This window comes from Bos taurus, chromosome 28 (assembly GCF_002263795.3).
Source record: "Bos taurus isolate L1 Dominette 01449 registration number 42190680 breed Hereford chromosome 28, ARS-UCD2.0, whole genome shotgun sequence".
Lineage (NCBI taxonomy): Eukaryota > Metazoa > Chordata > Mammalia > Artiodactyla > Bovidae > Bos > Bos taurus.
The window spans coordinates 16,447,742-16,458,363 of record NC_037355.1 but is presented as its reverse complement, the minus strand read 5'-3'; positions in this window follow the sequence as shown (position 1 = coordinate 16,458,363).

Below are 10,622 nucleotides of genomic sequence, written 5' to 3'. Positions count from 1 at the left end.
CAACAGCATTGTAATATTTTCTCTAGAGAAACTGGAAAGACTATATATTATTTTCATTTTTGACGAGACCTTTGAAGAATGGCACTTTACGAGTTAAACCATTTCAGCAAGCTTGCTTCTCTAAACAATAGAATTTTAGCCACATCAAGTTTGGGCTGTTGCTTTCAAGGGTACTATTCTTCAAGTGGAACATATCATCATCTTTGGTCATTGAACTAACTGGCCAAACACGGTTGGTGTATTTTGTTTTCCTCTGCTTATGTCCTTGGGGTTATAAGTTAGGGATGTGAATGGAACAACACAAATCGAATATTTCCTAACCAAATGCTATGATGTGTCTTATGGGAAATAACCTCAGTCAGTCCAGGGAAGTGGTTTAACTGTGAAGAAGAACATGAGATTTTTGTTGACAAGCATTCATTCAGCAGATACTGATAAATATCAATATTTGAGTCTTTACTATATGCCAAACACTACTGAATACTCTGATGATACAGTGGTGAATAAGACAGAAAGATATTCCTGCTTCTATGGAAATTGCATTCTGGGAGGACAGATAGGCACTGAACAATAGCCTAAAAAAATTCCCATAGTAATGAGAGCTATGCAGAAAAGAAAATGGTTGATGATAAGGCATAGACCAGTCAATTCTAAAGGAAATCAACTATGAATATTTTTTGGAAGCGCTGATGCTGAAACTGAAGCTCCAATACTTTGGTCACCTGATGTGAAGAACTGACTCATTGGAAAAGACCTTGATGCTGGGAAAGATTGAAGGCAGGAGGAGACAGGGACAACTGAGAGAGGATGGTTGGATGGCATCACCTACTCAATGGACTTGAGTTTGAGCAAGCTCTGGGATATGGTGAAGGATACGGGAGTCTGGTGTGCTGCAGTCCATAGGGTCCCAAATGGCCAGACACAAATTATTGACTGAACAACAACAAAAATAACAAGGCATAGATTGGATAATCAAGAAAGATTTCTGGGGGAAAATGATCTTGAGGCTAAGACAAGAAGGAGGCAACTGAAGACCTGGAGGAAGGGCAGAGAAGATGCTCCAGGCAAAGGAAGCATTGTGTGTAGAAATCATAAGGGCATTAGGATCTGGGCATGTCTCAGAAAGAGAACTGAGGCTGTGGAAGCTGGGACCTGCAGGGGAAAAGGGCAGAGAGTGAGGTCAGTCAGGCAGGCAGAGGGAGTGACCATGTCAGGCTATGCAGGCAGGACCAGGAATTTGGTTTTAACTCCAAAAGCAATAGAAGCCACCGGAGGGTTTTAAGCAAGACAGTCATGGGATCTAATTTACATTTTGTTTTTTAAGCTGGGCCACTTGGCTTCTGAGATTTTAGCAGGGATCAAACCTGGGCCCATGGCAGTAGTGAAAGCACAGAGTCCTAACCCCTGGGTTGGCAGGGAATTGCCTAATTTACATTTTTAAAAGAACATTCTTGATGCAGTGAGAAGAGTGAATTATAGGGAGGAGAGAGGGCAACAAGGAAACCTGGTTAGGATTGAAGGACAGTATTCTGGGCAAGAGATGGTGCCCTCAGAACAAGAATGGGGCTCTTGCACAGACAGACCAGGCTACTTGACACAAGAGCTAAGAGAAGTCACTCAAGTCAACTTCTGTGTGTCCTAAGTCGCTTCAGGTGTGTCCAACTCTTTGCAACCCCATGTACTGCAGCCCACCAGGCTCCTCTGTCCATGGAATTTTCCAGGCAAGAATACTGGAGTGGGTTGCCACATCTTCCTTCAGGGAGTCTTCCCGACCCAGGGATCAAACCTATGTCTTTTAGATTTCTTGCATTGGCAGGTGGGCTCTTTACCACTTTACCTGGAAAGCTTCAAGTCAACTTGAAAGTGAAAGTGTTACTTGCTCAGTTGTGTCCGATTCTTGGTGACCCCTATGGACTGTAGCCCACCAGGCTCCTCTGTCTATGGGGTTTTCCAGAAAAGAATACTGGAGTTGGTTGCCATTTCCTCCTCCAGGGGACCTTCCGGACCCAGGGACTGAACCTAAGTCTCCTGCATTGCACGCAAACTCTTTACTAACTGAGCCAGCAGGGAAGAGCAAGTCAACTTGGTAAAGCCTAATTTCCTCACCAATAAAAAGTGGAGAATAATATGCATCTCAGAGGTTTGTTGTAGGGGTTAAATGAGATAAAACAGAGTGCCCAGGGAGTACTACATGCCAGTTCACAAAACCAAAGGTCAGGGTGCACCAGTCTCCATCAGGAGGCAGCAGACTCGGGCTCCTCTGGCCCACCACTGGTTTTATTAACAAGTTTTATTGAGCATTGCCATGTCCATGTGTTAGGTATAATTCATGGAGCAACAGTAAAGTTGGGGAGTTGTAACACAAACCACATGGCCTACAAAATCTCAAATAAGTATTCTCTGCCCTTTACAGAAAAATTGATTGACCCCTAGATTAGAATGAAGAGTAAGAAGAATCTGAGAGACATGCTAATCTATATACCTAGCAGGCAGTGCATTCGGAGAAATGTTAGTGGCATGTCGTGGTATTTTTCAAGTGCTCTACAAAAGAGAAGGCCCTTGCTGTAAAGAGGTGATTCATAAAGGGATGCAGCTGAAATGAACTTCAAATGTCATTGTTGCATAAATCAACCAATAAAACCATGTAACATTTATTTAGTGCCCCTGTATTTCCATTCTATTTATCAATACTCTTATTAAAATAATCCACTCTGGATTTACAAACTTAGTGTGAGACAGGATAAGCAATGGAAAAGATATATATCAATAAATTGGAAGAATCATAAACAGAATACAGAGTTCAGCTAGGCGCTCAACAAACATAACTTTAGCCTTCTTTCCTGAGCACCTTCGACTAGAGTCAATACCATTCATTTCACTGGGAATTCGAGTAAGGGTAATAGAAGAAGTTTGCTTTCCTTATTACTGTGTAGCTCAAAGTCACACATTTATTTCAAATTGCTAACTAGTTTTGCTTCATGTTAACTTTTTATATGTATTTTTGTGGATTGATATTACTATTATTCACATTGCTGTTGTTCAGTCGCTACATTGTATCTGACTCTTTGGGACCTCATGGACTGTATAGCCTGGCAGGCTCCTCTGTCCATGGGTTTCTCCATGCAGGAGTACTGGAGTGGGTTGCATTTCCTCCTCTAGGGGGTCTTCCCGACCCAGGGATTGAACTCGGGTCCCTGCATTGGCAGGCGAATTCTTTATCACTGAGCCACCAGGGAAGCCATTATTCATATTACCATCACTTCATGTATTTTGAAGCCTCAGACCAAAGTAGAGAAGAGGAATTAATGAAAAGTCGCTAAAATCAAAATGTGGAGGTAAAATAGACTTAACCTTTTTTAAGTTTTCTTTTGTAACTTTACTGCTGCTGCTGCTAAGTCACTTCAGTCGTGTCCGACTCTGTGCGACCCCATAGATGGCAGCCCATCAGGCTCCTCTGTCCCTGGGATTCTCCAGGCAAGAGCACTGGAGTGGGTTGCCATTTCCTTCTCCAATGCATGAAAGTGAAAAGTGAAAGTGAAGCCGCTCAGTCGTGTCCGACTCTTAGTGACCCCATGGACTACAGCCTACCAGGCTCCTCCATCCATGGGATTTTTCTAGGCAAGAGTAACTTTACTATGAAGTTTATTATTATTATAAAGATTATTATGATGATAAAGTTTATTAGGCCCATGTCATAAACTACTTTGTGATTAGTTTCTTTTCTCTTCTGCAAATAAAGGGGTTTATTCTCTAACTTTTGAATACATAGCCCTGTAGATTAATGTGACATATAGTTTTAAAATATGAAAATTAAATGTGACTTTAAAAATATCACTTGTAGAAGAATAAACCCCAAATAAATTGATACATATAACTAATGATCTCTAATTAGGGTCTATTTTCCCTTAGACATCTAAAATGATTTTGTTAAAGTATAGTTGATGTACAATATTGAGTTAATTTCAGGTGTAGAGCAAAGTGATTCAGTTATACACACACACACACACACACATATATATATATATATATATTCAGATTTTCCATTACAGGTTGTTACAAGATACTGAATATTATCCTTTGTGTTACGTGGTAAACCTTTGTTTCTTATCTATTTTATATATAGCAGTGAATAGCTACGAATCCCTTACTCTTAATTTATCCCTACTCTCCACCCTTTCCCTTTTGGTAACCATAGTTTGTTTTCTCTTTGTTAGTCTGTTTTATAAATAGATTCACTTGCATTATTTTTTTAGATTTCACTTATAAGTGATATCCTGTAATATTTGTCTTTATCTGTCTTACTTCACTTAGTATGACAATCCCTAGGTCCATCCATGGTGCTGCAAATGGCGTTATTTCATTCTTTTTTGTGGCTAAGTAATATTCTATCGCAGATAAGGCGATGGCACCCCACTCCAGTACCCTTGCCTGGAAAATCCCACGGACGGAGGAGCCTGGTGGGCTGCAGTCCATGGGGTCGCTAAGAGTCGGACATGACTGAGCGACTTCACTCTCACTTCTCACTTTCATGCATTGGAGAAGGAAATGGCAACCCACTCCAGTGTTCTTGCCTGGAGAGTCCCAGGATCCGGGGAGCCTGGTGGGCTGCCGTCTATGGGGTCGCACAGAGTCGGACATGACTGAAGTGACTTAGCAACAACAAAAATATTCTATTGTATATATGTACAATAGAAACTTCTTTATCCATTCATCTTTTGATGGACATTTATGTTGCCTCCTTATCTTGACTACTATAAATAGTGCCTCTATTAACATTGGGTGTGTGTGTATCTTTTTGAATTAGAGTTTTCATCTTTTCTTTCTTTTTTTTTTTTTTGAGTTTTCATCTTTTCTGAGGAGTAGATACTCAAGAGTGAATCTGTTGGATCATATGGATGATTGGGTTTTTAAAATCAATAATCAGTTATCTTAAATATGTTGAGTCAACAATACTTCTCATTTCCTGGGGGAATATCAGAATAAATCTCTATTTCTTTTTAAACATTTAAGGAATTAGGAAATGGAAGTAGATATTAAAATAAATTACTTAACCATATTCTACATGGGATTGCAAAACTTAATAAATAAACATTATACTCTCATTCCAGTTGACTTTGATAAAAATATTGCTAGGCCATAATCTTTATTGTGTATTTAGAAGTATGAGTTTCTACCCAGTTGAGACCATAAATAGGGGAGAGAAAGCCAAAAGCCACAAGAAAGAAAACATTTTGGTTCAACTTTGTGCTTGGTGAGCTGTTTTCCCTCATAAAAATTTACAAATTAAGGGACATTTCTGCATATGATCACAGTCCCCATGGGTAGGGGTAGCCAAATATACAGAGATATTTCATTTTTATCTGAGAAATGCTTTTCTATTACATGCTTATTTTATGAAACAAATACACAGTTGCTAACCATAATTTCCTGAACTTTAAAAATATTTTCTCCCAGGCTAAACATTTCTGTATTAACTCTTGCTTCCTTGTTGATTCGAGATTGCAGGGACACCACGTGAGAAAGCAGCCTCTCTCTCGCTAATGGTCAGGTGGAAAATTCCTCCTGTTTAAACATAGTCATGAGTTAGAGACTAATTATAGTAGGAATTACTCTGGACAGAATAGAGTGTCCAGTTGAAGTTGTGGAGAAATATCATAAGTGTAGAAGCAGAATGAGGAAGAAAAGAGAGGAAAGTTTGTACGGTCTTCCTTTTGCTGGTGGTTCTTGAGCTAACAGTAGGTGGCTTAAGGATAAGGCATTAAATAATTTCGAATAAGAATGAGTTTTTACCTTTTCAGTTCTTTTTCACTCCTTCAGTTAACATTAAAGAGAAAGATCACATCTAGTGGCAATTTTCACATCCACTTAACACTTATTAAGTCTCTATTTTTTTTTTTTAACAAAAAATGAGGGTCTCAGCAGAATATAGAATAAAACAAGGAATTAACATTTTGTTATATTTTGTTTTAATCATATTGTTTATTGCAAGGGAAAGTGATTTTCCATTAAGGTAAGAAGAAAAAGTTTCTTTAAAAAATAAATGTGTTGGGGCTTCCTTGGTGGCTCAGTGGTAAAGACTCTGCCTGCTAATTCAGGGGACATGGGTTTGATTCTTGGTCCAGGGAGATCCCACGTGCCGAGGGAATAAATAAGTCCGTGCCTCACAACTACTGAACCTGTGCTCTAGAGTCCAGGAGCCATAGCTACCGGGCCCACAAGCTGTAAATACTGAAGCCCATGAACCCTAGAGACTGTGCTCCACAATAAGAAAAGCCATTGCAATGAGAAGCCTGTGTACCGCAAATAGAGAGTAGCCCCCTCTTTGCAACTAGAGAAAAGTTTTTGTAGCTGTGAAGACCCAGCCTAAACAAACAAACAAATGTGTTTAGCTAGAAAGTAAGCTAATTTAAATAAAAATATTATGTTTGAAAGTGAAGCACAAATATGACCAACGTTGTAAAGTGGCAGCATACTATGTTTAGAATATAACATAGGAGTTATCGGAGAAAGCGACGGCACCCACTCCAGTGCTCTTGCCTGGAAAATCCATGGATGGAGGAGCCTGGAAGGCTGCAGTCCATGGGGTCGCTAGGAGTCGGACTCGACTGAGCAACTTCACTTTCACTTTTCACTTTCATGCATTGGAGAAGGCAATGGCAACCCACTCCAGTGTTCTTGCCTGGAGAATCCCAGGGATGGGGGGAGCCTGGTGGGCTGCCGTCTATGGGGTCGCACGGAGTCGGACACGACTGAAGCGACTTAGCAGCAGCAGCATAGGAATATATTATAATATACTGTAGGAATATAAGATAGGAGTCCTCTAAATAGAGATTAAATCATTTTCACCCAGACTTCTTCCATTCTTCCTATTTTTATCTTTCCTTCTTTCTCTCTTGCCCACTGTCCTTTTCTACCTTCTATCATTCAACAAGATGTATTGATATGATATACAGTACAAGATGTATTGTATATGATGTGCCTGAGATTGTGCTGGGCACAGTGAACCCAGAAATCCAAAGGTTAATATGTAGTTATCTTTGCTTTGTTGGAAGCTCAGTCTCACTGATGACACAGACATGCAAACAGTTATTATACAGTGAGAAATCTGGTGTGTGTGCAGGGTATCCAGAGAAGGTATAAGATGTGGGAAGCAAGGGAAGATATCAGGTTTCAGCCTTGGGAATCAGTTCTATGAAATACAGTCTAAGTTCATAAATATCAGTATATCCTTAATTGATTCAGCAAACCTCTCTAGAACCAGAAATTACATTAGATACTCAGGATTTGGACATGAAAAAAGATACAGTTGAAGCTTCAAAAAGTTTTTGATTAGAATGGGAGAAAGACAAGGAAAGCAATGATTATATATGTCTGTATCTCATAACTGAAATCTTTGGATGTAGCTGTGTTTCCTAATTCTGAATTTTTAGAATGTTGATAAGGTGCACAAACTCTGCAGTACAAAACACTCATAAGAGAGTCTGGGGTAGGTACCCCATAATGAAAACACATTCAATCATCTTAAATGGAATAAAGGTGATAAATAGCCTCACATCAATTCAGTGGAGGTTGTTGGCTTTTGTAATGTTTAAGGTTTCTGTATTGCAAAAAATGTAGACCTATTCTTCACAATAGGGCCTCGCTTTTTGAAATTTACAAAGCTTAAATGTTACTACAGTCCATAGGGTCACACTCTTCAAAATAACTAGAGATATGTTGCTTTGCAAGAACAAAGAAAGGGCGATGAACCACATTTTAATATCAATATAAAAGGGGTCAGGGAAGGCTTCCTAAAAGCTGTAATTTTTTGCCAGGGTCTTGCTGGATGAATAGAAGTTAACCTGACAGAGATGTGTGGGGGTGGGGGGAGCTTTCCAAGTGACTCAGTAGTAAAGAATCTGCCTGCCAATGTCGGAGACAAAGGTTCAATGTCGGAGACAAAGGTTCAATGTCGGAGACAAAGGTTCGATCCCTGGGTCAGGAAGATCTCCTGGAGGAGGAAACAGCAACCCACTTCAGTATTCTTGCCTGGGAAATCCAATGGACAGAGAAGCCTGGCAGGCTACAGTCCATTGGGTCAAAAGAATTGGACATGATTGCTCACGCATGCAAGCCCGACAGAGATGATGGAGGGATGGAGGAGGCAGAGTGTTGGAGGATGGGGAGAAGGGTTTTCTAGGTGGTAGGGACAGCCTGTAGAAAGACAATGAACTTGGTGTTTGGGAGGAACTGCAAATAATTCAGAATGGCTGTGTGTGTGGTGTGCTGAGACCAAGATGAGAAAGAGCATGGAGATGGAAATGCTGAGGAAGAAATACTGAGATCAGGTGGGAGCAGCAGGCTGGGGACCCCTGCTACATCTGGTCTTATCCTGAAGGATAAAGAGAGATTTAAGAAGTTTTCAAATCATGTTTGTAGTCATATGAACAGATTTGAAATTACAGAACAATCCTAATATCGGATGACAGAACTGATGCACTACCCAAAACGGAGGCAATTGTTGGTCTAGGTGAGAGATGATGAGAAACTGCCAATCAGCATGGTTTGGCACATAGTAATTGCTCAATAAATCATGGCACTTTGAAGGGCAAAGACTGGGCTGTAGTGGGGATGGCTAAGAGAGGACAATTTAGAGATAGTGGGAAGAATTATCTGGGACTCATTATCTGATTGGACTTACAGGGAGCAGGGGTTAGGGTGGGGAGTCTCCTCCCTTCCAAAACCTCCAAGTCTCCTTTCTGGCTTCAGGGTCTGTGTTGCTTGGTGTTCCAATTTTTTTTTTTTTTTTGCCTCAAGGCATGTGGGATCTTAGTTCCCCAACCAGCGGATCCAACTGGTGCCCTCTGCAGTGGAAGTCTTAACCACTGGACCACCACCAAGAAAGTCCCAAGGTGTTCTATTTTGGAAATGATGAAATATGGATTCGGGGTTCAGGGAAATTAAGTTGGATTTGGGAGAGGTTATGTGAAAGCTGCGAGACTTCTCTGGTGGCTCAGAGGTGAAGAATCTGCCTACAGTGCAGAAGACCCCTAGGTTGAGAAGATCCCCTGGAGAAGGAAATGGCAACCCACTCCAGTATTCTTGCCTGGAGAATCCCATGGACAGAAAGAGGAGCCTGGGGGGTCACAGTCCATAGGGTTGCAAGAGTCAGACACGACTTAGCAACTAAAGCGTCACTACCACGTGAAAGCTGTAGCCTTCATGTGGGTTGGATTAAAGAGAGACCATGCACGTCTCTCTTGAGAAGTTAGGAAGACTGAGGTCAAAAACCTAGAAAAGACGTAAGGGGAAGGGAAAGGAACTGTCAACCGTGTTAAGTGCCCTCGAAAGATGAACTGAGATAAGAGATGGAAAAATCCTTGATGGACATGGCAAATAGGAGGTCAACGGTGATCTGAGAAGAGCCGTTTCCATAGCTGAGGAGGGACAGAGGCTGCTGACTCTGAAATAAAGGAGTGTGCAGGTGAGGAAGCAGGGACATAGGGCTGGCTGCTGTCCTTTTAAGACATGGCTGTGAATGGGGGCGGGCACACAGAGGACAAAATTAGAAACAGTCATGGTCTGTGTGCAAAGGTTTTGGGGAGGAGAGATGCTGCTCCACTCCCAGTAGTCAGCTTTTTTTGGTACTGCTGCAGCTGGCTTTTGGAGGAGAGTCTTTAACCTGGACACAACTATTTCTCGGAAAGAGACGGCCACAGAAAGAGACTGGACTGGAATGGATTTGCAGGAATGCACTGTCTTTCTGGGCTCACGTCCCAGGTGCTGCTGCTTATGGTAACTTCCTGTAAAGTTTTTGCACCTTCCTCCCTCTATTGTCTACCTGGTTGGCTGCCTGCCACTTGTTTAATATGGCTCTTAGGACTGTGTGGGTGCCAGGGAGCTGGCTTGTAAATTAGCTGTGTGTGCACATGATTTACCAAGGTGATGCTCTTCCCATGTCACCACTAATTGTTTTTTAGCTTATACTTTCTGCATCCCACATTTGATTTAGTTCTATCAGTTCCAATGAGTGGCTAAGGAGATGAAGGGCTTCCCTGGTGTCTCATTAAAGAATCTGCCTGCAGTGTGGGAGACCAGGGTTCGATCCCTGGGTCAGCAAGAGCCCTTGGAGAAGGGAATGGCAACCCACTGCAGTATTCTTTTCGGGAGAATTCCATGGACAGAGAAACCCAGTGACATACAGTTCACAGGGTCTCAAAGAGTTGGAGGAGATAAAACACCAATCTAGGCACAGTGGAGATTGAAGAAAACAGGGCCTTGTCTCTGTGGATCTTATAATCCAAATCAGGCACTGTCTTCTAAATAAGGTGACAATGGCTCTTAAAATGTAGATCCTTCTGAAAAGTTGATGAACACTATATACCTTGTTTCCATGAAACAGCACAAAGAAATTAACATAAACTTTCAGAGAGTTTCTGGACTTGCTAAATTCCAAAGTGGTTTTTCAAATTCAAGTTGCTGCTAAGTGGCTTCAGTCATGTTTGACTCTTTGCGACCCCATAGATGGCAGCCCACCAGGCTCCCCCGCCCCTGGGATTCTTCAGGCAAGAACACTCGAATGGGTTGCCATTTCCTTCTCCAATGCACGAAAGTGAAAAGTGAAAGTGAAGTTACTCAGTCGT